This window comes from Pleurodeles waltl, chromosome 4_2 (assembly GCF_031143425.1).
Source record: "Pleurodeles waltl isolate 20211129_DDA chromosome 4_2, aPleWal1.hap1.20221129, whole genome shotgun sequence".
Classification (NCBI taxonomy): Eukaryota; Metazoa; Chordata; class Amphibia; order Caudata; family Salamandridae; genus Pleurodeles; species Pleurodeles waltl.
In genome coordinates, this window is record NC_090443.1 from 873,216,581 (window position 1) to 873,242,155 (window position 25,575).

The window sequence follows — 25,575 nt, forward strand, 5'->3', positions numbered from 1 at the left end:
CGCCTACCGCCATGATTTTCGTGGCAAGCGTACTGCCACAAAAACCATGACGGTAGGCACTATCAGTGCCAGGGAATTATTTCCCTGGCACTGATAGGGGTCGCCCGCCCCCCTTCCACTCCCCAGAGTCCTACACCACCCTCCCCTCCCTCACCTTCCCCCGCATATTTATACACCCACACGCGCACACACATACACACATGCATACCCACATCCACCCACGCATGCACACATACATACCCACACACCGCAACACACACCAACATACTTTGCCACACACATGCATTCACAACACACTACATACATGTACACTCACATTCAGGCATTCACGCACTCATTCAACGCGACTCACACCGGCATGCATGCAGTCATCAAAAGACACCCCCCACACATACAACACCCCCACACACGCACACAACAAACCCCCTCTTGTTGGTGCACCTGACTTACCTGCGTGCAGGGGGTCCTCCGGCTGGAGATGGAAGCGGCGCTGCTGTCAGAAGCAGCATCCGCAAGCTAAACACTGCCAGGTGTATCGTTGCTCATGATACGGTAGGCGGTGATTTGTTGGCATGTCACTGCTGCAGACAGCAGTGCCACCTACCGCCGCCTGCCGCCATGACCCTTGGTGGTATTCCGCCAGCCTTCTGGTGGAATTCCGTTGAGGGTCATAATGCGGGTGGGTAGCTGGTAGCCATGGCAACGGTATGTTGGCGGCCATTGCCGTGGTGGTAGGCTGCAGTTACCGCCAATGTCTTAATGAGGGGCATAGTACTTTTGACAATATTCTATTGTTACATACGATAAATGAAAACTATGTTCAGATAAGGGGGGGACAGTATATGCAGCGTTTAGTGACTTCTCTATGGCTTTCGACAGAGTGGACAGGAAAATACTGTGGAAAAAACTATCTGAGCTGGGTGTCCCCCGAAACCTGCTATGCTTTATTATAGCCTTGCACTCCTCTACCTGGTGTAAAGGTTTGCTAAGAGGAGAACAGGGCTTGCCTGTTAAATTCCCTACAAAAAATGGATTGAAGCAAGGCTGCTTGTTAGCACCACTGTTATTTTCTTTATATGTTCATGATCTGCCCAGTTTTTTGCACAATGCAGATGGGTTTTCACCAAAAATTGGAGGATATCCACTGTCTTGCCTACTATACGCTGATGATATAGTTGTGATTGACCTTACCCCAAAAGGCTTAAATCAGCGATTGGCAGCATACATCTATATTCTACACAGCATTATCTACAGATTAATCAATCCAAATCTCAAGTTGCATGTTTTCTTGGGAAAAAACTGAGTAAGAAAATCAACTTTTCCTGGTCTTTGGGCCAACACAAGCTAGAGCAGGTTAAATATTACTGTTTCTAGGGGAAAACCTTTTCCTCCTCACTCAGCGATAAAGATCATATGTGCAATAATGTCTTGAAGGCTTTATCTCAAGCACAAGGCCTAGCTGCATTTTTTACAGCAGTTGGAAGGCGTCATTTCCACCATTTATTAATGGTATATCAAACAAAGATCCCGGCCACTCTTCAGTATGCTCTTGAGGGTATAGAGATCTCCAAATTGAATTTTTTAGATAGGACGGAAGGACAGATATTAAGACGATTAGCCCAGGCTAAAACCTCTGTATCTGCACTTTAATATTCACTCAGTAGGAGAAGCTTTGGAAGCCCTCTTTAATCCTCCTATGAACTCTTTTGTTTTAGGATTTTTAAATTCTTTCAGTCTTTTTCAAATCTATACTGAGTGTCCTATATGAGCAATAAATACAAAGTTTGAAAAGGTACTCTATAGGGAAGATTGGAGAACTTTGATAAGATCTCCTGGTATTTTTTTTTCTTTTTTGTAATTTACATTTGCATTTACTGTTAAAGGTCGTTTGTCTTGACTTTTCCTATTTCTTTGGCTTGGAAGTATGCATTTCACAACTATTTTTAAGGTAGAAAATGTTATGGTATGTGAGGTTCTCGACGAGAAGTCTCTCTATGATTACATGTTGTACTGCCTGAGGTACTTTATGGATTTTTCCTCCTCAAAATATTTAATGCTTATATTCTAGAGGCTAGTTTGAATAACTAGAATAATTTGATCAATTTTAGACCCGCTACTATGATGTCTTACATGAGCAATGTATTTGTATAATTTTGTGCATTTTCTTTTTGTTTTGACCTTCTGTGGAATTTTTATATGAATTTTCTTAGGTTGTTTTATGTTTTTCTTTTTTTAGGAAGCAGTCTTACATGTGGACCTCTTAGGAGTTCCAATACATGAAAAAAAAAAATTAAACTTGACTTCCTGGATGAAGTCTCCTGTCATCAAGGTACTTGGGGTGCCAATCAGCCACTCTGTGAATGCCCGGAAGAAATTCTGACATAATTCATTTTTTTTTATTGAGACAGAACTCACAAAATGCCTTTGCCAACCCTACCAGGGGTTTAGGCTTGGTATCCCACAGATGGTTTATGTATGGACCACAGAAATGTTGTCCATCTGCAAAAGTAGAGATAATTGTGCCTTGTCATTGGTGAAATTGAATGGCAAAGGAGCTTGCAAAAGACGTAAACAATTGACAATTTATTTACGGATCATGTCCCCCAGTTAAATACTGAACACTCTGAAGGCCTCAACCCCACAGACTAGCTTGTGACTAAGACAAGAGCTGTGAAAAATCAAGAAACTAAATGGTCTAGCCACTATCTTTTCTTGAGTATTGTATTCTCAAGGGTATTTTGTCTCAATAGGGAGACCCTTAAGTACTGATCTTGCGACAGTAGAGTGCATCGTAAAGAAGGGGTCATGGAAATGCAGCTTAAATAAACACTGCAAAGAGCCCTACACTACTAATGAATTGCCTGCGAGATGTGAGAGTAGAACATCATCCTTATTTATTTTAAATATGAGTTATCTCAGAGTCTTGAAGTTTTAACGTTTTCTACTTTAATTCTACAGAGAAACTTGTTGAAGCATGGAGTTCAAGACAGAATCAAAGAGGCAATCCAAATTGGTAAACTCTGACATTTCCATGAATTTAAAGAAACCTTGTGTGTTCCAAATTGAAGATGAGAAGTAGGATTCCTTACAACCTAGCTTCACCATCCATACTTCTGGAAAAAACATCTCTAGGATGATCAATGACTTCTATATTAAAATGGCCATTCTTCTTTTGTTCTATTAAATTGTTTAGTCGTTTTTGCCAACAAAACCCCTCATGATAAAGAGAATGCTCTAATATGGCTCCTTTGAAAAGAAACGTTCCTATATTTAATGTGGTGATTCTTCCACATATAAAATAATTTACCACACAGAAAACCAACCATGAAACAGCAGATATAGAAATTTGAAAAACACTATGCAGTGCTAGGAACCCAGATTTGCTGCAGTGTCTTGCTAAATTGGAAGAAATGCCAAATTTGCAACCATTTAAAAGAGGGGAAGAAAATGGGAGGCTGACCTTGTGAAAAAACCTCTCCCTTGTCCTCTAATGAGGAGAAACTATCAACCCAATCATTAGGGAAAGGAGGGTCAATGGAATTTGTAAGAAATTGGAGTGTTTGTTGAGGGGGATGGGAACCTACCTCAAAAAATATTCACAATCTTTTTCAGAGTGAGCTGCTAACATCACTAAAAAAACCTGTGTTTTATACTTTGGTAGCTCGGCGCAAAGCAGTCAGGCTTAACTTAGAGGCAATGTGTTAACTATTTATGCAGCATTTAAAGTGTAATTAAATGAAAATATTGCACACAAATTTCCCAAACCCTATTAGAACAATAGAGAAACTTTTAATAAAGAAAATGAAAAATGACACCACAACAATAAGAATCCAATAAGTAGAACTCAAGATATGACTTAAAATTTAAACCTAAAAATACCTCTCAAAAGCACAAAGCATTAACCTCGGTTATCTGGTCACACTAGAGTAAAAAATGAAGGCTGACCAGATGGGTCACGGGTCCGAAGCAAAGGATCAGGTTTGTCCCATTGGAAATTTTACCTACTGACTTACAAATGTTCCTGGAGATAATGTAGTCTTTGTCAAGTCGCTGGCAGGGTAAGCTGCAAGCTGGATCTGAAGTATGGCTTGATTACGGTGGGTTGCAGAAGAGCGTGGTCTCAGTGTAGTAGTCAACAAAGGCAGGAAAGCTCTGAGTGGACGGAATCTAAAGTCTGTGCACATGAGGGCCTCGATGTAGCCAGACTGCTATTCAGCGTCATTCCTGACGAAACCCTCTCGGTTCAGACTTTGAAAACTCTTCCCAAACTCAGCTCTCCTTTAGTGGACAGACCATCAATCTGAGGTTGACTGGCAGTCTGATGTTGATGGCTGTGGCTTTGGCAGGATGCCATCTCTCTGAAGGTTCTCCAGGCAGAGAGTTGGCAAAACATTTCTAAGTCCCACTTCTTGCAGTTTGAGGACAGGAGGACTAATCTCTAATAACACTTGGAGGTTTGGACTCACTCCAGCAGAGGCTAGCAGTAGGGTTCATGACAGGCCCACTTGAGTCTGGTCTGCTGGGAAATTGCAGAGAAAGGCCTCTAGAAGCTTGTTGTGTCCTTGCAATTCCCTGTAGCTAACACAAGAGGTCACCGAGCTGATCCTTGGAGCCACTTCTGTGGTCCTGGTTTCAAGGAAAGCATGTCCAGTCTCCCTTCATGTTTTAGACAGAAGGGCAGTCCTTCTTCCAAACTTCACGGGTACAGAAGATTTCTAGGGAGGATCTGAGAATTCCACATTTATTCCCATTGACAGTTTGCGGGTGGGAGGAAACTCCTGGCCACTCCATAGCCAATGGAATAAAAGTACATTTCCAGGGGTAAACCAACTTACTTTTGCAGAACTTCCTGTTTGTTTATGTTAACTACCCCAAGGTTCCATTCCTACCTACATGGTAGAACTTTTATTCCCTTGGTCAGAGCTCTTAATACCCACCCAGAGGTGTGGTTATGATACTGGGTGCTAGACCTGGCATCCTTGGCATAGTTTCCCCTGTCTTTTTGCCTCTGCTTCCTGTATTTTTGACTGCGTGCTGGACTCCGTTTTTGTTGGTTTTGGTACTCGGGACACTTTACCACTGCTGACCAGTGCTAAAGTGCAAGTGCTCCCTGTATACATTGTGATTATTATTGGTTATCCCTGATTGGCATATTTGATTTACTAGTAAATCCCTAGTAAAGTGCACTAGAGGTGCCCAGGGCCTGTAATTCAAATGCTACTAGAGGGCTTGCAGCACTGATTGCGTCACCCACATGAGTAGCCCTGTAAACATGTCGCAGACCTGCCATTGTAGTGTATGTGTGTGTAGTTGTGCACTGCCAATTCGCCCTGGCAAGTGTACCCACTTGCCAGGCCAAAACATTCTCTTTTACTACATGTAAGGCACCCCCAAGGTAGGCCCTAGGTAGCCCCATGGGCAGCGTGCAGTGAATTTAAGAAGTAGGGCATGTACTGGTGTGTTTTCCATGTCCTGGTAGTGAAATACTGCCAAATTCAGGTTTCCCTATTGCAAGGCCTATTTCTCCTTAAGTTCACATGGGAACTGCCTTTAAATATCTTTTAAGTGAAGTTTCCGATTGGGAGCAGATAGAGATGTGTAGTTTAGGGTCTCTGAACTCACAATTTAAAAATGCATCTTTTGGTAGAGTTGCTTTTTAGATTTCCTGTTTGAAAATGACACTTTTTTCGAAAGTGGGCATTTTCTAACTTAGCTATTTTGTGCCTCTGCCTGCCAGTGGAATCCACGTCTGGGTAAGATTGACAGTTGGGCTGTTTGTGAACTCCCTCTAGAGAGTGACACAAAGGGATGTGAGGTGTGTCCTGCATACCCGGATGAGTCTTCCTGGACTAGATGGGGGGGGAGCTGACACCTGCACCTGAAAGGGCTGTGCCTGTCCTCACACAATACAGTCTCCACCCTCTGGATGTGTCTGGGGCCAGGCCTGGGCAAGACAGGAACTTGTGAAAACCAGATACTTTCCATTGAAGTTTGCCTACTTCAAAGACAAAAATGAGTATAAGTAGTGGACCCAAAACCCCAGACTTTTAAAACACTTCTGGATCAAGATGAACCTCTGTCAAGGAGAAGAGCTGAAGAGCTGGAGGAGGAGTACTGCCCCTTTCCTGTGTGTGCTTTGCTGGGGTGGCCTGCAGTTGCTGCTTCTGTCTCAAAGAGGACAAAGACTGGACTTTGCTTTGTATTCTGCATGTGACGTATCTCCAAGGGCTTGGACTGAGCTTGCGTCCTGTTAAGAAGTCTCAGGAACATCAAAGCCTTCATCTGCCAGCATCAGGGCTCTCTTGCTGAGACCCCCTGATTTGCAAAGTAGTGGCACATCAAGTCCCTGGGCCCCTGGAAGGAGAAGCTTGCAGAACCAGAGTGAAAATTCACGCACCGGAGTTGAGTGGCAAAAATATCGACACAGAGCCTACACTGCAGCTGAAAAATCACTGCAGCGCTAGTGAAATTGACGCATCGCCAGCTCAGCGCAGATTAATTGCTGACCTGCATCCGGATCTTCCACGCATTATCCCTGGGCGTCAAAATCTTCAAGATCGCAGGACGGACCCGAGGCTGCTGGTGCGGAAACCAACGCATCCCTTACCTGGCAGAGAAAGAATCATTGCATGGCCTCATTTGAGAGTAAGGAATAGGCGCATCACTTGCTTTTCCAACGCACGCTCGCTCGCCCGTGTGGTCTTATTTTTCACGCATGCCAGGTACTTTGTGCTAAAACAACGTATCCATTGATATCTATGGATTAAGACTTTTTACTTTATAAATGCATATCTTTGCTTGTGTATATTTAATTTTTGCAATTTTGGTCTTGTTTGATTTAGGTACATTTTGGCTATTGTTCTAACCTGATGTGGAATCCTTCTGTGGAGTTTTCACTGTGTTACTGTGTGTGTTGGTGCACATACTTTACACATTGCCTCTGAGATGAGCTTGACTGCTTGTGCCAAGCTATAAAGGGGGTGGGCAGGGGTTATCTGAGCTGTGTATCTCCCTTACCCAGACTTTAGTGAGGGTCCCTACTTGGAAAGAGTGCAAACTGACTGCCAACTAGAGACTCCATTTCTAACACTGGCAAACCCTCCCTTGTAGTCACTCCAAAGCAGCCCCCCACTAGGTTTGCAGGCAAGTTGACTAGCAAATCAAAAGGGAGGCAGGCCTAGGTGTGAGGTACATCTGCCAGTGACAGAGTAGGCATCCTTTGAAGCTCAGTAAGGGGCTGGATAAAGTAGTCCCGGCCAGCCTGCTCAAGGAAGGAAAATGCTTCTCTTCATCCAAGCCTTTTGTCCACTGTCTTCAACAAAAGAAGACACAAATCTATGAAATGCCACGCAAATGATGGTCATTGCCAACAGTATTGCTGAAACTGACCACCACATGGGTACTTTTGTAACTGGTTACAAAAGTGGGAATGGTTGGACAACAGTTCCTAACCTACATGCTTTGTCAAATCATGTTTCCCCAAACACTACTCTTCAAAGAGTACTGTACTTTGTAGTGAGGAAAAACCTTGACCTATATCTCCACTTTCTTTGTAAAATGGTCACAGAAAAATTAAACCCTGGGCTTCTGGACCAGTCTCTGAGGTTGTAAATTCACACAATTTGTAATCAGTAATAAGCAGCAAGCCTGTCTTTCTTGCAAAATAGCGCTGTATCATTATCAGCAAAACACAAAGTTCATTGAGCCCATTTAGACAAGACAGTCTACTGGCTCCTAGACTCCTTTTCTTGTTCTCCAAGTTTTAAAATCTTAGTAAGTGGATCCACAACATCTAAACGCTTGTCCTGGTAGAAAACCCAAGCCCTGTGAATCGGATTCTTTGGATCACATGAACAAATCACTTTTTACTTGCGTCATTAAATGCTGAAACACACTCTAATGTAACAGACGTATGACCAGTGCTTAATTTGTACTTGTTGTTTGCTCTTATTTGTGAGTGCCGGGGCTTATTCTTCTGCCTCAAGCATTTTCTGCGAGCAAAAGAAACATATGTGAAAGACGGAAGAAAGAAAAACTAAAAAGCGTCATAAAGGGAGAAAGTAGAAAGTTGCAGGATGAGCTGAAGGGGCAGGGGTGGCCGTAAATGGATTGAAGAGGCCCGAGATGGCTTCAGGATTACACTGCCTCAGTATTCAGCGCTGGCAGATTTAATTACAGCAGCATTGTGTTTACGAGAAGGGCTTTGCGCACCGGCACCTCTTAATTTACAAATTAAGCACTGCTTATGACCATGGAGATGGCAGGACCTGTACCTGTTAACCTTCAGGCCACAAGTGGTCCTCCCACTTCTGGTAAAAAAGGGTAACCATTTTATGATCTAAAAGAAAGGTAGAATACGATATGAATCAAATGTAGGGTTAACATTGGCGTTTAGAATGACTGACACTGTTTCTGGGACACTCCTACTTGTAGGACGAGGGATATGGAAATCCTTTGCCTTTCTGATGGGTTAAGGCAATATCAGAAAGATATGGAATTATTCCATTACCATTGTCTGTGTAAATGGTATTTTAAAGATCAAAATCACACTTGTGCATTCCCCACACCAACATTATGGTATTTCTTTCTCTTGCATTGCACCTCCAGGCATGAGGACTGTTTAAGTGCTATCTATGGACAGTTTAAAATAGCTGAGCACAATACCAAAAGTCCTGGAGTCTTCTCAGTTATCATTGTCTGTATAGGTGTATCATAATTATCATTATTATCCTATTGTGTATTCTGTAAAACAAAATTAGGTCATTTTCCTCAAGAAATGAGGGTCAAAGGCTTGACTGACTATAAATATCTATGGGCCGTTGAAAACAGATAATCACAAAACCAACACTCAGAAATCCATTGTATAAAAGGCTTGTAAACCTTATGAGAATGCGTATGTTTAGATTAAAAAAAACAAATTGCCTATGTCGGTTGATGTATGTATTTCTCTAGCTTCAGAGACAGACTCACCAAAAGAGTGTGCACCTTCAGAAGGCGATGTGCGCATTCTGCTACAACTATGAGGATAGGGTCAGGTTTTCAAGAAATGCTCAGGCGCCCAGCCATTATATTAAGCCATGATCCTCAACACAGAAATATTGAGAGAAAACATATGTTATGCGTTATCAATTCTTCCTCTTCAAATTCGGAATTATTTGGAAAATACCAGGTCCTTCATAACTGTTATTATTATAATAAAAAATGTACATGAAAACCATTGCAACAGTATTCACACAAATATTCATATTGAAATCCAAGGTTTAGAAATCAGAAGGTCCACAGTCATGAAAGCTGGGAGTTAATTTTTACTGTGCAATTCACTAATCTGGTTTCTTTATGCACAATGACATCGAAATTCCCCCTTAGAATGTTCTGACCTTTACTTCCTCAGAAAGACATGAACACTTTTCACAGGTGCAAAGCATACCTTCATGTAGGCAGTGATGTGCAAGCAAAAACGATTCCCCAATATTTTAGACACTCCAAAATTTTGAAACCCTAAATATTTACCTCCGTTGGTTTTCCCACTGTAAATAACTGTGCAAAAAGGCACCCTCCTCCACATCAATCTAGCTCAGTAGTAAATAAAATAACCTGACACTCAATAATTGAATTCTAGATCAGTGAAAAAATAAAAAGGGTTTTATTACAGAAGTCACAAAATCAAGAGACACAGATGAAATGCCATAAAGGGTCAAATGCAAAATAATTTACAGAGTAGTTAAAAATCAAACGTCATTCAAAGTACCAAATGAACAGCAAAATCAGGAAAGGGTCAGACAGCATACTATCAGAATAGGAAAGTCTTCTAAAACTCTGACTCACCCCCTAAATCAAGGGGTTCGTATACACAATTCTAATATAGCAAATTAGCTAAAACATCAGATTCTTCCTGGCATACTCATGCATAACAGCTGTTTAGCAAATCAGAAGATTTGTTATTACATTAGCTCATAAACACTATCCCATTCTAAGGAAGCACCCAGCATCTTCTGCGCCTCTGCCATCCAGGGATGTTTGAATGAAATGAAGCATCTCAACGATATCATTTCACACAAATAATTAAGACCAAAATATGTAGTGGACCCCAGTCGAAAGACCTTGAATGTTGCAACATATCAGGAACTCAGAAAAATTAATTGAAAGCTTTGTATTCATAACCGTGGGACTAATCCATTATATCAACTTTCTTCACTCTGCAAAGCTTGTGAGGCGAGAAGCTGTGGAGGGATACATGATGGGAGCGGTGAATGACAGAAACAGCATCCATATTATCCAACATGGAATTTTTACAAAAATGAGGCACAACTAATACATGTTAACAAACACACTTCTATATTTCATATTAAACTCATTCAACTGTAATAATGTTTACTTAGAATTAGATCCAACATATTTTTTTTTATTATTCATTGATATTTATCACATACAAATATAACTTGGAAACAACACTTCAACAGTTCCCCCCAATGATTATTTTTATGATCACCGAAACCCATTAATAACTTTATTAATAAAGAAACCATTCAGTCTTCATCACGTTCTCCTACACTTTTTAGTATTCTCCTCAGCCATCCATATCTCGTGCTCCGTAGATCTTTTCCTCTTTAGATCACTCTTATTCCTTCTGTTTCTGCACTTTTAAAACATACACCCAGAAATTTCAGAAAAAGAAATAAGCCAGTTGCACAAAATATTATAATTACCGTTATGATTAGTCTTAATAAAGCCTTTCCCTAACCCACTAAAACAGGAATCTATAACTTCCCATAAGACATACTCTTCAAAAGATTGAAACTTATGCACAGTATTAGTAATATTAGTAATATAACAATTAAGAACCCTACTACTATCCCATATTTATGTGACACACCTCTTAGCCTTTATCACCTTGCAAACTCTACCTTCCTTCTCTAGAAGAACATCCAAAGTTTGGTGATTCTGCATTACCATGGCATAGTAGTCAGCATCTCTGGATTCACCTGTTCCTGCTGTATTTACTATAAGCTTATCCACTAAAATAGATAGATGCCTAATTTTCATATCATTCATTGCCACATCTACAGAGGGAATGATAGCTTGTAATATATCTAAAACTACACATCCAAACCTCTGTTTCACTCTTTTCATGCCAACTTCACCATCCATTTCACACATATGGTAAACTCTAGTGTTAGAGCAGACAGCTTTAGGGTGGTCTTTCTCCCAACTTTTTGCCTGTCGCCCTCCATTTCTGGACATTGGTTTTGCTGGTTTTTGGAGTATGTGCACTTTCACACTGCTAGGCAGTGTGAAAGTGCTTGTGCTCGCTCCCCTAAATCATGGTAACATTGGCCTAGTACCAACTGGCATATTTAATTTACTTATACGTCCCTAGTCAAGTGCTCCACCTGTGCCCAGGGCCTGTAAATTAAATGCTACTTGTGGTTTGCAATACTGATTGTGCCACCTACTTAAGTAGCCCCCTAACCATGTCTCAGGCTTGCCATTGCAGAGCCTGTGTGTGCAGTTTTACTGCCACTTACATGTGCCATTTAAAGCCCTACGCCAAACCCTAAACTCCCCTTTTATTACACATAAGTCACCCCTAAGGTAGGCACTAGGTAGCCCATAGGGCAGGGTGCTGCATAGGTAAAAGGTAGGGGATGTACTTTTAAATTTTGCATGTCCAGGTATTGAAAACTCCCAAATTTGTTTTTCACTATTGTGAGGCCTACAGCTCTCACAGCTTAACATTGGGAATGCCTTATTACAATTTTAAGCGATAATTCCTGATTCAGAAGGAGAAGCTATGTCATGTTTCATATCATTGGCACAATAATGATAAATCCTCTCTACTGGTAAAGTTGTATTTAACATTGCTATTTTAGAAATGCCACTTTTAGAAAGTAGACATTTCCCTGCTCTTTCAGCTCTGTGAGCCTGCAGCCTGTCTCCAATACTTTTCTGGGGTGGGTGACAGCTACACTTTATGTATTCCCTCTAGACAGCCACAAACACAGGAAGATTAGGTGTTTCTGAGCCCTCATCTGCATTCCGATGGCTCTTCTTGGGCAGGAAGGGAGGGCTGACACGCCTGAATAGGCAGTGCCTGTCCCCACACAAAGGGCTGATTACCCCCTACTGAGAGATTGGAGCAAGGGCTTGGAAGAAAGGACCTCTGTGCACTTCAAAGGCTCTTCTTTGAAGTCAATCCCACTTCAAAGGCACAACTTGGTACAAGTACTTGGTCTCTCACCCCACCAATCACTAAACATCTGGACCTGTGAAGACTCTGTGAGGAAGAAGGATTGCTGTGCTGCTTAAAGGACTGCTACTCTGCTGGATCCCTGCTGCCTTGCTGCACTCCTGCTTTGCTGAGCAGCCCTGCAGCCTGCTGTTTGCTTGCCTGGGAGAGAAGGACTGAACCTCCATCAATTAAACCCTGAGTGACTCCATGAGCTTTCTGACTTAACTCCTGTTTTTTTAAGTCTCAGGGACACAAAAGACTTCTAGCAATCCTGCTACAGCCTGTGGACCCTGCTAACAGTGAGTCCTGCCCTCCCAAGTGGTGCCAACTCAGTCCTGGGTCCTTGGTAGTGTGTTTTTCTGGCTGTTCCAGCAAAGAACCCCGCATCGACCTTGCTGCACCGATCGGTACCAGTGCCTTCACAGTCAATGCTTCACTACCGCATCACCTATGCTATGGGGACTGAGGACACCACTTCTCCGTTGACGATAGAGTGCAGTTGCCGCGAGATTTGGAGCACCCTATTGCCGACTGCATGATGCATTGTCCTCTCTGCACAGCCTGGAATCAATGCATTGCCTTCATCCTCCCGATCGAAGCCGACACATCACTTCACTGCTTTCTCCAGCGTGGGCCCAGAAGCAACGCACAGACATCGTTGCACCAGTCGTAATGGACGCATATCAAGGACTAAAGTACTCTTGCTCAGCAGGCCCTGCATGGGCCCTGTAGCCCACCTGCACTCTATCAAGGTCGGCCTGAACATTTGACTTTGGCCCAGTTTTATTGCTTAAAGTGTAGCACAAATACTTTACACATTTCCTCTTAAGTTACACCTGACTACTCTGTGCCAAGCTACCATGGGGTGAGCACAGGTTAATTTAGGTTGTGTATCTGACTTACTCTGACTAGAATTGTGGTCCCTACTTGAACAGGGTGCATATCCCTGCCAACTAAAGATCCAATTTCTAACACCTGGGAAAAAACAAAACCCAGATAACAAGATTCAACCCAATTTTTCGGCAAATTGAATTCAGCAATCTTACATAGAATAGATACCTCTTAAAATTGGTTTTCCACGCAGCAAATATTTCCCACTCACTTCATAACCTTTTTCACATGCACATACACTTTCTTTCACATATTCAGCCTTACCACCGATTGAAGGACTACATTGCATCATACACAATTCACCCTTTCGTTGTTGCTCCAGCCTCAAAATAGAATGCAAATTGAACAATCAAAATTCTTCCTCTTCATTTATCCATTCCATTAAAGCTGTTTCTTTCCAATTTCACACAATCTTTACTCCTCTCTAATAATATTCCCTAACAAAACTATGCTCTTCACTACTCAAAACCTATGCACATCCCTGTGTAGTAATTTTAGATTTTTTGCCTGCTTATGTGAAATTACCCTAAAAACATTATTGTATTTACCAACCCTGTTATCTTCTTTTACAGGTAAGTTATCTAAAGAGATATTGAAATCCATTAGATAAATAGAAAGAAATGTATCATTATTAAATATAGTAAAATACTAATCACACGGAATCTGAAGTGGAACGTGTTCATCCCTCACCAGCAGAAGCAGGAAGAAAAGCACAAACAAAACACCCTTTAATCTTCATCATATTTACATATTCATGAATAATTTTTATACAGACATTATCTTGAGACTTACTAACTAAAGTCTATCTGTGCTCTCGCATATTATATTTCAATTCCTTCCTAACAGTAGTTAATTTGACGTTCACAGAGACATGTCCCACTGGAGCCAGTAGGCACAACAGCCTCACTAAGGCTAATAATATTATTAATATTATCTTTAACTATACAAAGATACAGCATTTGGCATTCTCCATCTTCTATTTGAGAGAAAAATATTGTGAGCTTCAAATATTCAAAGATAATAAAATGTTCTTTAAAATTATAATGTATTTCTTATTTTCCTATTATTTCTTTACAACAATAATAATTGCTTCTGATATTCTTCTCAAAAGTCAATTTTAGTTTATGATTTTAGGGCTTTTATCTTTTCAACCCCCATTTCTGAACAGGTGATTCACCCCTACTGGTTTCAGAGTCTAATTGTCTCTCTAGCTTTGTTTGTTCATAATGCTTTTTTTTGCTCATTCATTTCCATGGAATACCTTCCTCAGATTTACTCTGTTCACCAACACTCCTTGTCAGGGTTCCTTTTCTCTCTGAAGAACTTAGACTTGAGCTTGAACTTGTGCTTGCACCTATATATATATATACATATATATATAACCTAGTTGTGGTTGCCACTAGGTATAGTTAGGACCTAGTTTTTTTTTTTTTTAAATCTGTTTATTAAACACAACACACGAACAGCAATACATGTCACTTGAGTTAGTAAGAGAATAAACATTTTTCCCTTTTCATGTATCTCTGTACGTACCTGTAATTCCCATACAGTACAGTTACACTTTTAATGTACTGGCATACAACTTAACTTGATACATTTTAAAACAATAACAGTGGGCATATCTATGGTTTTACTTATGTATATTTAATGGTATTCTAAGTGATTAGGATAACATTCAGCTATGTAGTCATGAGAAATGTTAGTGCTTGTTTGCGTGTTATATGGTTTGTAATGGGGCGGGGGCAGGGGTAACAGAGCAGCGGCATCTTCTGTCAATTTGTATATTCATGTCTGGATGAAGTTGCGCTTGTTATCCAGCTGTATGTTTCCGGGCTGATATGGTGCGGCTAGCTGGGGTACTACAACGGGTGTGATTTGTTTCTCGACGTGGTTGCTAAGTATTTACTCGCAGGTCGTTTTGTTCGTGTCGCGTATTTCAAGGGGGGTAATCATCATCTCTAGCCTCTATTTGTACTACAAAGTGGTCCCATTGTGTGGCGCCCTCTTGTATCTGGCCTCTGAGTTGCAGCTGTCTTAGAGTGTATGCCTCCGCTAGTGTGGAGCTGTGTAAGGCTGAGAGCCAAGCGCGGTAGGAGGGGGCATTAGGGGCCTTCCAGTGTGTAGCGATCAAACGCTTGTATATTACAAATGCAAGATCTATAAACTTGTGAGTGTGTTTTTCATTCTTGTCCCGGCGACGTATGCCCAGCAAGCAGGATCCTGGTGTGGGAATAAGCGTGTTTTCTATTATGTCTGCAACCGTCTCAGTGATGCGGCACCAGCCAGTATATATTGTGTGGCATTCCCAAACCATATGGAAGAAATTAGCAGCAGGGGTAGCACATCTAGGGCATTCTGGCTTAGAGTTTGGGTATATTTTGTTGATGCGGGACGGAGATAGATATGCTTGATGAATATAATTGAATTGAGTGTATCTTAGTCTAACATTACGGGATACAGATTTAATCGTGGTGAGGGCAGCTTTCCAGGATTTCTGATCGACTGGTGTGGGGAGGACCTCATCCCAGCGGCTCTTAACTTGGGTCAAAGCAGTGCAGGTGTCTGTTAGGAGTATTTTATATAATTTAGTAATGCTGCCCTTAATGTTTCCTATAGTGAGTAATGAGGTGAGTAGGGGGGATTCATCAGGCTCATTTGGGTTGCACCCCCAAAAGTTTTGTAAAAGTTTGTTAATGGCATTAAATGTTAAGAAGGCCCCAGGTTGCATGATACCGGTAGACACGAGCTCTGCAAAAGTGCTTGCTTTAGATCTCAAGTACAAGTCCCCCATGTTCAGTGTCTTGGTTACCCGTATATCATGGTAATGAGAAAGAGCTTGGACACCTGGTACCTGAGCCAAAGGTATTACAGGTGAGTAAGGAGGAATTAGGGTTTTGCCCTGGACATATCTCCGCCAGCAGAATCTGGCTGCTACTACTAGGGGATTTCTGTTAGATGGGTAAGGAGGTTTGGACATAAGTGATGACAGTATCGTTTGTGGTGTCACACAAGACATTATCGCTGTACACTCTGGTGTGGGTGGTTCATTAAGCCACGTATCTACCCATTGGAGTTGGGCTGCTGCGTAGTACAATTCAAAGTTCGGCATGCCGAGCCCGCCTTCCTCCTGTGGATATTGTGTAATGGCTAGGGCTACTCTCCGTCGGTCTCTGCCCCACAACAAATCTGTTAGCAGAGAGTGTAGTTTATGAAAGAATGAACGTGGCAGGGATAATGGGAGCGCTGTGAAGTAGTACAGAAATCTAGGTAATATTAACATTTTAGTTATGGCCGTGCGGCCCATTGGTGATAGTGGGAGGGAACTCCAAAATGCCATGGATCCCCGAGTTGAGCGTAGCAGCCTATCGAGATTGCCCTCGGGTAGGTCTGTCATAGAGTGGTAGACCTGAATCCCCAGATATTTAAAGGTCTGGTATGCCCATGTCAGTTGATGTAGTGGTAATAACGTTTGCTGCTCCGTAGGTATGCGAGTAAGCGGGAAAATACATGATTTCGCCCAAGTAACGCATAGACCAGAGGATAAAGCAAAGTTATCCAGGATTTGTATAACTTCTGTGAGGGAGGAGGTATAGTCACGCAAATATATTAGAGCATCGTCTGCGTATAGGGAAATAATATGGTATGTGTTGGATTCTAGGATGCCCCATCTGCTTGCCCAACTACGAAGTTTAATTGCCAATGGCTCCATAGCTATAGCAAATAATAAAGGGGATAAAGGGCAACCTTGTCTGGTGCCTCTGCCGATGGGGAACGCCTCTGATATCGTTTGGCCCGTTTTGACGCGAGCTATTAGTTTTGCGTATAGAGTGGCAATCCAGTTGATGAAACCGCTTTGAAAGCCGAACGCCTTCAGAGTGCGGAAGAGATATTCCCATCCGAGCGTATCAAACGCCTTCTCTATGTCCAATGCCACAGCCACTGCCTCAGTTTCTGTGGTACTATGTAATATACGTATTAGGCGTCTTATATTTAGAAAAGTGTTCCTCCCTGGTACAAATCCAGATTGATCATGATGGATTAAGTCTGATAAATAAGGGAGTAGCCTATTTGCTAGGATTTTCCCCAGGAGTTTACAGTCAGTGTTTAACAGGGAGAGTGGTCTATAGGATTTGACATCAAGTGGATCGCGTCCTGGTTTTGGTAGCACCACTATCAATGCTTCGCGCATGGAGTCTGGCAGATGCTTTCTATTTCGTGCCTCATTAAATACCTCGGTCAGGGGCTGCAGGAGATGAGCAGATAGTGAACTATAATATTCCATTGGTAGTCCGTCTGAGCCAGGAGTTTTGCCGCGCGCCATTTGAGAAAGAGCTGAGCGTAGTTCTTCGATAGTGATGGGACCGTCCAATGTGGCTGCGTTGTCATTGATATTCGTATTTTGGGGAATCAATGAGAGGAGTTCAGAAAGAAGTTGTTCATTTGGAGGGTTAGTGGGCTGATATAGGGAACGATAATACATATGAAAGGACTCATTGATTCCAGCCTGAGTGTTAATCATTTCCCCTGAGTGTGTTCTTATCGCGCCTATAGGTGAGGACTGTAATGGTTGTCGGACCAGCCATGCTAGTAGTTTGCCCGATCTGTCGCCTTCTGCGTGCTGTCGGGCTTTAAAATGTCTATAGTCATGTCTGCTGAGCCTGGCATCAGTTTCTTTGTAGTCAGATTTCAGCGAGTTTAGTGTTTCAAGCGAGGTCACGCTAGTGGTGGTCTCGGTCTCTACCTTGCGCATTTTTAATTCTATCTCTAGTAGTTCCCTATTAAGCATTCTTTTGACCCCCAGTGAGGCTGCTAGGCAGTGGCCGCGTATAACCACTTTATGAGCGTCCCATTCTGTGGTGCGCGCTGTTGTTGTGTTTTTATTTAAAGCGAAGTAATTCGACAAGCATTTAGCTAGTTCAGCATGATAAGGAGGATCTATGAGGGCATCTGGTTGTAGACGCCATGTGGGAATGCACGTGTGTGTGCGGCCCATTCTCAAGGTAGCTTGAAGCGGATTATGATCAGATATGGTGCGAGCCAGGTAGCCTGATGTGATTATTTTTGGGATTATATCGTTTGATGCAAATATCATATCTATTCTAGTGTGTAATTTATGCACTGGGGAATAGTAAGAGTATTCGCGGTGTGTGGGGTGACCAGTTCTCCAAATTTCACTTAGCCTATTGTTGGAGGCCCACTCTGCAAGTTCGAGTGAAGCACGTTTAGCTAGGGTATTATCTAACGGAGGGATAGAGCGATCTCTGTGAATGTCTAATACGCAGTTAAAGTCGCCACCCCAAATGGTATCCATCTCTGGGTCATTAAGTTTACTACTGTTAAGTGTCTGTAGGAATTCCCATTGATTTGAATTGGGAGTATATATTGATGCTAATGCCATGGGTTCCCCGTCTAGGGCACCTTCCAAGAGGACATATCGGCCATTTGGGTCACATTGTACGCGGACGTAACATAGGGGACCCCAGGGGCTATCCAGATCGCCACTCCCCTAGCATATGTTGAAAAGATGGTACCATATAGTTGCCCTTTCCATTTTACTTTTATATTCTCCAATGAGGACTTAGCCAGGTGTGTCTCCTGTAACATGGCGAAATATATTTGATGTCTCCTGAGGTATGCGTGGATCTGTAGTCGCTTACGCGGGGATGCCATGCCTCTTATATTCCATGTGAGTATTTTATATTGCGGGTTATACTGTTGTCTTTGGGTTGCCATGGACCGTTTGTACTGGTATGCATAGTCTTTGTGGGTTTGGTAGGCCGGCTCTTTTTACGACTATAGTGTATTTCACGCCCATTGTACTTGGCCAGTTTATACTGCAACTACCTAGTGTGTACTTATTATTAGCAATCAGACAACATTTACTACGAATACTATAATCTAAATTATGCCTCTTAGATGTGATTCTGCTAATTAAAACAATAACATTAACTATATCTAACAGTAACTGTGGTTGTGGCAAGGACTTTAACGATACAATACTTGCCAACCAGGTGGAACGTTCCATATGGTGCGGGGGTGTTTCAAATAAGTAAGTTCAAGTCAATGCTGGTCCCGACCCGTTATGCTCTTGTTGAAGTTGCTATTTTCCGGGGCCAGCCATGAGTCTTTTGCTGCGGTCGGGGGTAGCGGTACAGCAGAGATGGGGTCAGCGTGCAGCAGTGAGTTTTAGCGGACGATTAGTGGCTACTTCTGTAGGATGTCGTGTGCCGTTGCGTCCGGGGTTGGTATATATTAGCAGATGTCGTCTGCTGTTCGTGGAGTGAGATTGGGGACGCAGGTGGAGTCTGTAGAGTCAGAAAGTATCCCAAGCTCGGATTCTAATCCAGAATGCGTTGATACGGATCCCGGGGATGTATTGGCGAAAAGGGATGTGGTTTGCAGTAATAGAGAGCGTTCCACGCGAGACTGTTCAGGGGTAGGTTTAGTGTCTGGTTACCTGCGGGGTTTGCGTTTGCCATTAGGAGGGTGGTTTTTGTCTTTGGGGTTTCTTATATTGGGCGGGTCAGCGAGTCCCTTGGCATGTAGCCAAGTCCATGCATCCTCTGGTGAGGTGAAAAAGAAAGTGCGAGTGTCGTCCTGTATTCGAAGTTTGGCCGGGAACAACAGAGCATATTTGATGTTGTGGTCTCTTAGTCGCTCTTTGACCCGGAAAAATGAGTTACGCTTTTTCTGTACCTCTGCTGTAAAGTCCGGGTAGGCCGATATGACTGCCCCTTCAAAGCGCATTGGGCCTGCTTTACGAAACAGTTGCAGTACGAGGTCCCTGTCGCGGTAGTTGAGGAGTCTTGTTATTAGTGGGCGAGGCGGAGTGCCAGGGGGTGGGGGTTTTCCGGGAACCCTGTGGGCGCGTTCTATTGAAAAGAACTTCGGGACATTGTCCTTCAGAACTGTTTCTATTAGCCATTGTTCAATGAACAGTTCTGCGCATGGGTCCTCAACCCGCTCAGGAAAACCCACGAAGCGGATATTGTTACGTCTTGACCTTCCTTCTGCTTCTTCGGCTTTGCGCCTCAGTGTCCCCAGTTCAGCTGTTACAGCCCCCATTTGCGACTGGAGTTTGGTTATCGCTGGTGACGTGTCTTCTTCCAAGCCTGCGACCTTTTCAGCTAACGTATGTTGGTCTGCACGCAATATGTAAACATCTTCGATTACCGAACCTATTTTTGCTTCCAGGGTAATTTTGGTGTCCAAAATGGCTTGTAAAATCTTTTCAAATTGCGTTGTGTGTGCTTGGAGTGTTATGTCCATCTTTTGTAGTGCTTGTTGTGTGGCCGAGGCCTCCGCAGTTGGGGGTGGGGTACCAGACTCCATATTCCCAGAAGGTGCGCGTGGGGTCTTTGGTTTGCCCATTGATTATTTACGTGGCGGTATTGCTGATAACTATTATTTTTTAAGTGGCTTCGATTGATTAGGACTGCAGAGGTTTGTTCCTTTAAAGTGGAAATTTTGCTACGTGACAGGCAGAGAGATTGTTTCACATTCGGGTACTAGGGCATTGTGCCCGTCAGAATTCTGAGTTGTTGCAAAAAAGCAGGGCCCCTAAATTGGGGTCAGCAGCGCTATTTGGAGTAGTGAACGTGAGGTAGTAATACTTTGCTTGTGTGGTATACACACTTTGTAGTGGAGAGCCCCAAAGCTTTTATGTCTGGTGAGAGCACTGCTGGGAGCACTGCGGCTCGATTAGTGCCGCCGGTACAGAACCACAGGAGGATATACTGTTGTGCCCTGTTATATGTTTTATTTTCTGAGGGGGTCCATTTTATTGCTGTGCTGCTGCTTGAAAGCTGAGACTGGTAGGGCTCAATTTTCTTGAACTTTGATGGTCCTGACTTTTTTTTTATTTTTTATATTATTGTTATTTATTTGCTTCCCCAATTGTTTTTCCTTCTTCTTGCTTGGCTGTTTATTAGCCCAAGCTTAGTGCACAAGGGATCCTACTCAATGCCACCAGATATTTTGGGTGTGGAGCCACGAGTCCTGGGTAGCTGGTGGGGTCACTCCCCCTCCCGTGGGGGTCGCGGCCCCAACCTGCACGGCAACCCCGAGACTCCAAGGTGACCGCACGTCTCAGCGGCACCAATCTTGCGAAGCAGACGTAGCCAGCCGGCTACCCACGGGATGGCCGCCTCGTCAGGCCGAGCACATCAGGTCAAACGCGGCCTCTAGAGAGGGCCGCTGTTCCAGGCGCGTGGTCCCGGAGCAGGGGAGCAAGCGCCTCCTCACCTTCGTCGGAGCCCGCCTCTCTGCCCCGGGAGACGGGCCAGGACCCAGCGCGTCGGGAACCCGTCCGCGGCTCCCGACGCAGCCGCCACGGCGCAAGAGGTGCTGCGTCGCGATGGCCTCGTCAAGCGAGGTCCAGGCTCCACGGATCTCGGCGGCCGCGCCCAGGACCACAGCCGACCCCCCGATTCCTGGGGCGCCGCGGCCGGAACCAAACGGTGCAGTGCGGGCGACACAGGTAGGGCATGTGGCGTCTCGCACGGTCAGTGGTGCGGGCGCCTGTTGCAGGATAATGAACGCGGGCCGGGACCGGAGCTACTGATTATGCGACCATCCCGGTCGCCATTTTGGCCACTAGTTAGGACCTAGTTTCTATAGAAACCAATGTTTTTTGTTTGCCTATATATTTGGTCGCCGCTTGACGAATCTTCATGAAAATGTCCCAAAAAGTTCAATAATCACATGAGCTGCTGTGTGGAAAGTTATGGGGTGATCCATGAAGCGGACGCAGAGATAAACAGAGGGCGGGGTGAAATTTAGAGTGTTTCCAATGTTCATTCCAATAGGAAATATTGTAAAGCGATAACCACTGGACGGAATGACACCAAATTTGGCAAAAACACAGTTCTTGGTCCAGAAAGAGCCCTTTTTGTTAGTAGTTTTTGAGAAATTAAAGGAAATCCAAATTTGTATATATAGGGACACCAAGGATTTGTGACCCCTCCCAATCTCGTGCTGAGATTTGATTGTCTGCCAACTCTTCAACAAGGAAGTTTTGGCGGCCATGTTGGGACTTGGCTTGAGCCCTTTCGACGTGCATGGTGGGAGTTGACCACAGCCTGTCTCTCTGGGTGTGAGAGGGTGCATCTGGGGGTGAGAGGTACCTTCCTCAGAAATAGAATCACCGGAAGAAACAAATACACGCTAATCTAGTAAATCAATAGCACATTTTTACGAAGAAGTAAGACGACATTGTCTTGGTACAGCACAAGTCAGTCACACAAAACCACCAAATATCACAACACAAGAACCCAAAACACTAGGTATACAGACAAGAGCACGCAGGAAGGAAGCAAGACACAGAGAACAGACAAAGAACTAATTGTTAATCTATCTGACAAGACTTTATCACCACCCCAACTTGACATCTTGAGTGGGGGTCTCCCTTTTTGCCCCACTCATCATTGGGACTTAGTGCAAACCAAAATAGATCTATTCAAATTCACTCGCAAACTCAAACTTAAATCCTTCTTCTCTACTGTACAAGCTAAAGCCAATTTGTCTCAACAACGGCACATCTTCAGAGACCTTACAGTCCAAAATTTAGACACAATATCACCTACCGAAATAGCCGAGGTACTTAACATCAAAATTACTTTCCCCCAAACTTTTGATCTTCCTATCAAATCAACTTTTAGTACTATTTTACCACCAGGTAATTCAATATATTTGTTTTTCACTGCTATGATGGAGGATCTCGACCAGCAATATCGTAAATATGTTAAAAAAACAACACTTTCTCCCCTCCAATATTAATCCTGCACAAAGAAAAGCAATTCAAAACATACAAAAGAACAACACTTTTCTCATAAAGGAAGCAGATAAGGGAGGCAATATTGTTATTCTCAACAAAAAGGATTACCTATAAGAAATCTACAGACAAATCAATGACACTACCTGTTATAAAAAGCTCCCATCAAATCCAACAAGGGAAATTCAAGTCAAACTTAAGAATCTATTAGATTATTGGTGCACAAGACAAATCCTTACCCCAGAAGATAGAAACTTTCTGTTCATTCAGCATCCCACTAATCCCACTTTATATCTCCTACCTAAAATACACAAAGGTGGTCACCCTCCGAAAGGGAGACCAATCATCTGGTATCAATTCTATCTGCTCCAATCTAGGTACTCTTATTGACTCTGATTTACAACCATTCATGCATAATCTACCTTCATTCATCATAGATACCAAAGACATCCTGCAAAAACTACAAAACATCGACTGGCAACCAGACTATATACTTGCCACCATAGATGAAGTAAGTCTGTATACCTCCATTAAACATCAGGACAGGATTGAAGCAGTCAAGAATTGCCTTTCAACACGCTCAATGCACATATTTGAACGAAATCAATTGATTATAGAAATTTTATCTTTTTGCCTCATGAATAACTTTTACCTCTTTAAAGGACAATACTTTCTTCAACTACAGGGTACAGCGATGGGAGCCAAATTCACGCCACCGTATGCATGCATCTTTATGGGAGCTGTAGAAAGATACTGGCTCTGAAATGACGATTCGGAACAATTCTCACAACATATCATGTTTTGGGATCGCTATATAGATGATATCCTACTCCTCTTGCAAGGTCAAGAAACTTTACTTAAACGTTTCCTTAAATCTCTCACACCTAATAGATGGAACATTGACACAACATACCAACGCTCAAGAACATCAGTTGAATTTCTAGATCTCGTATTATACATAGACAATAACAAACTGCAGACTAGGTTTCATAGAAAAAGTACAGCAACTAACTCTATTTTACACGCTTCTAGTTGTCATCCACTAAGTACTATTCGCAATATTCCAGCTGGAGAATTTAGGCAGGCCAAATTGAACTGTAGTAACCAAACTGACTATGAGACTATATCATCTGAAATTGTTGAGCATCTGTCGGGGGTATAATTTCTCTAGCTTAAAAAATACAAAGGAACAATTTGCCAAAATAGATCGGAACACTATCCAAAATTAGACCAAGACTATTGCTGAGAGGATGCCGATCTGCTTCACTACTCATTTTCACAATGGTCATTCATTCATCAGAAAATTGCTTCGCAAACACTGGTATCTACTTTATAATAATTGCTCGATCAATCAACATATCTCCTCTTTCCCACAGATTGGCTTTAAAAGAGCCCCTAACCTCAGAGACAAACTTTGTTCCTCATTTTACAAGGACAAAACACTCACTCAGAATTTGATGCGTCCCCCAAAAGGTTTTTATACCTGCACAAAATGTTCCATTTGCAAACTTGGTTTAACAAAAATGGATCAAAATGAATGACCAACCATTTGTGATACAGGATTTTATAAACTGCGAAAGTACTAACACAGTCAATCTTATCAACTGCCTCTGCAACAAAGTCTACATAGGAAGTACAACTCGAGCACTTAAAATACGGATATAAGAACATTACCGTAATATCCAAAAGGACGTCATCAAGTTTCCGTTAGTTGAACATTTTGTTAAGTGTCACCCCCACACACGTTCCTTTACATTCAGTGGTCTAATGCAACTTAAACAATATCCTCGGGGATGCAACCTTGAACTACAATTACGACTGAACGAAAGTAGACTTATTATTTGCTTTGATACCATACAACACAGTCTTAACAAGGACCCTGAATGGCATTACTGGCTTCAATAACTAACTTCATGTACATCATTTGAGTGTGGCTTTATTTGTATCCATTTTCATGCTTTTGTATCATTCACCAACATTATTGCATATTATGAATATTATGCATATTATATAGTTGGTCTACTTTGTTACCACACAAAAACTATTTCCTCCCTTTCATTTTTCTCTTCTCTTTGCTGTTTACCCATTGTAGACAATTTACAGGATTTTCGCTATTAGGTAAGAAAAAGCAGTATGTTAGGTAGGAAATACCACTTCTTATTGTAATCTTATAGGCATACACAACCATTACTAACAATTTGTCTAAACCCATTCATATCCTGCTTTAAACCCATAAGAGACAATTGTCTTAAATTAATAGCCAAAATTTTAAAACATCTGGATCAGTTCTATTAATTGTATCCAATATGTATATACTATATATCGATTTGACTCAACACTTGTCTACATTAAGATGGCTGCTGTCTTCCCCACTGTTCTGAACACCTTCTTAGTATTCGGCTGAACTACCATAAATGAGGGACTTCTGTCAGTAAGATATTATTCCATCTAAACAAACCAGGACCGCAATCATGAGCTTACGTCTTGCTCTCTTTTTTTAGAATGGTACCCATTTATCTTTGAGACGATAAAAATTAAAAATAAATCGAGCTGCCTTTTTTCCTTGACTTTTAGAATGGCACCATTGCAGATAGATTAGGCGACATTAAAGACGGACTTCGTCCGATCCTTTTCCTGTTACACATAAGTGAGAAAGGACACAAGTAGCAATCCACATCTCTAC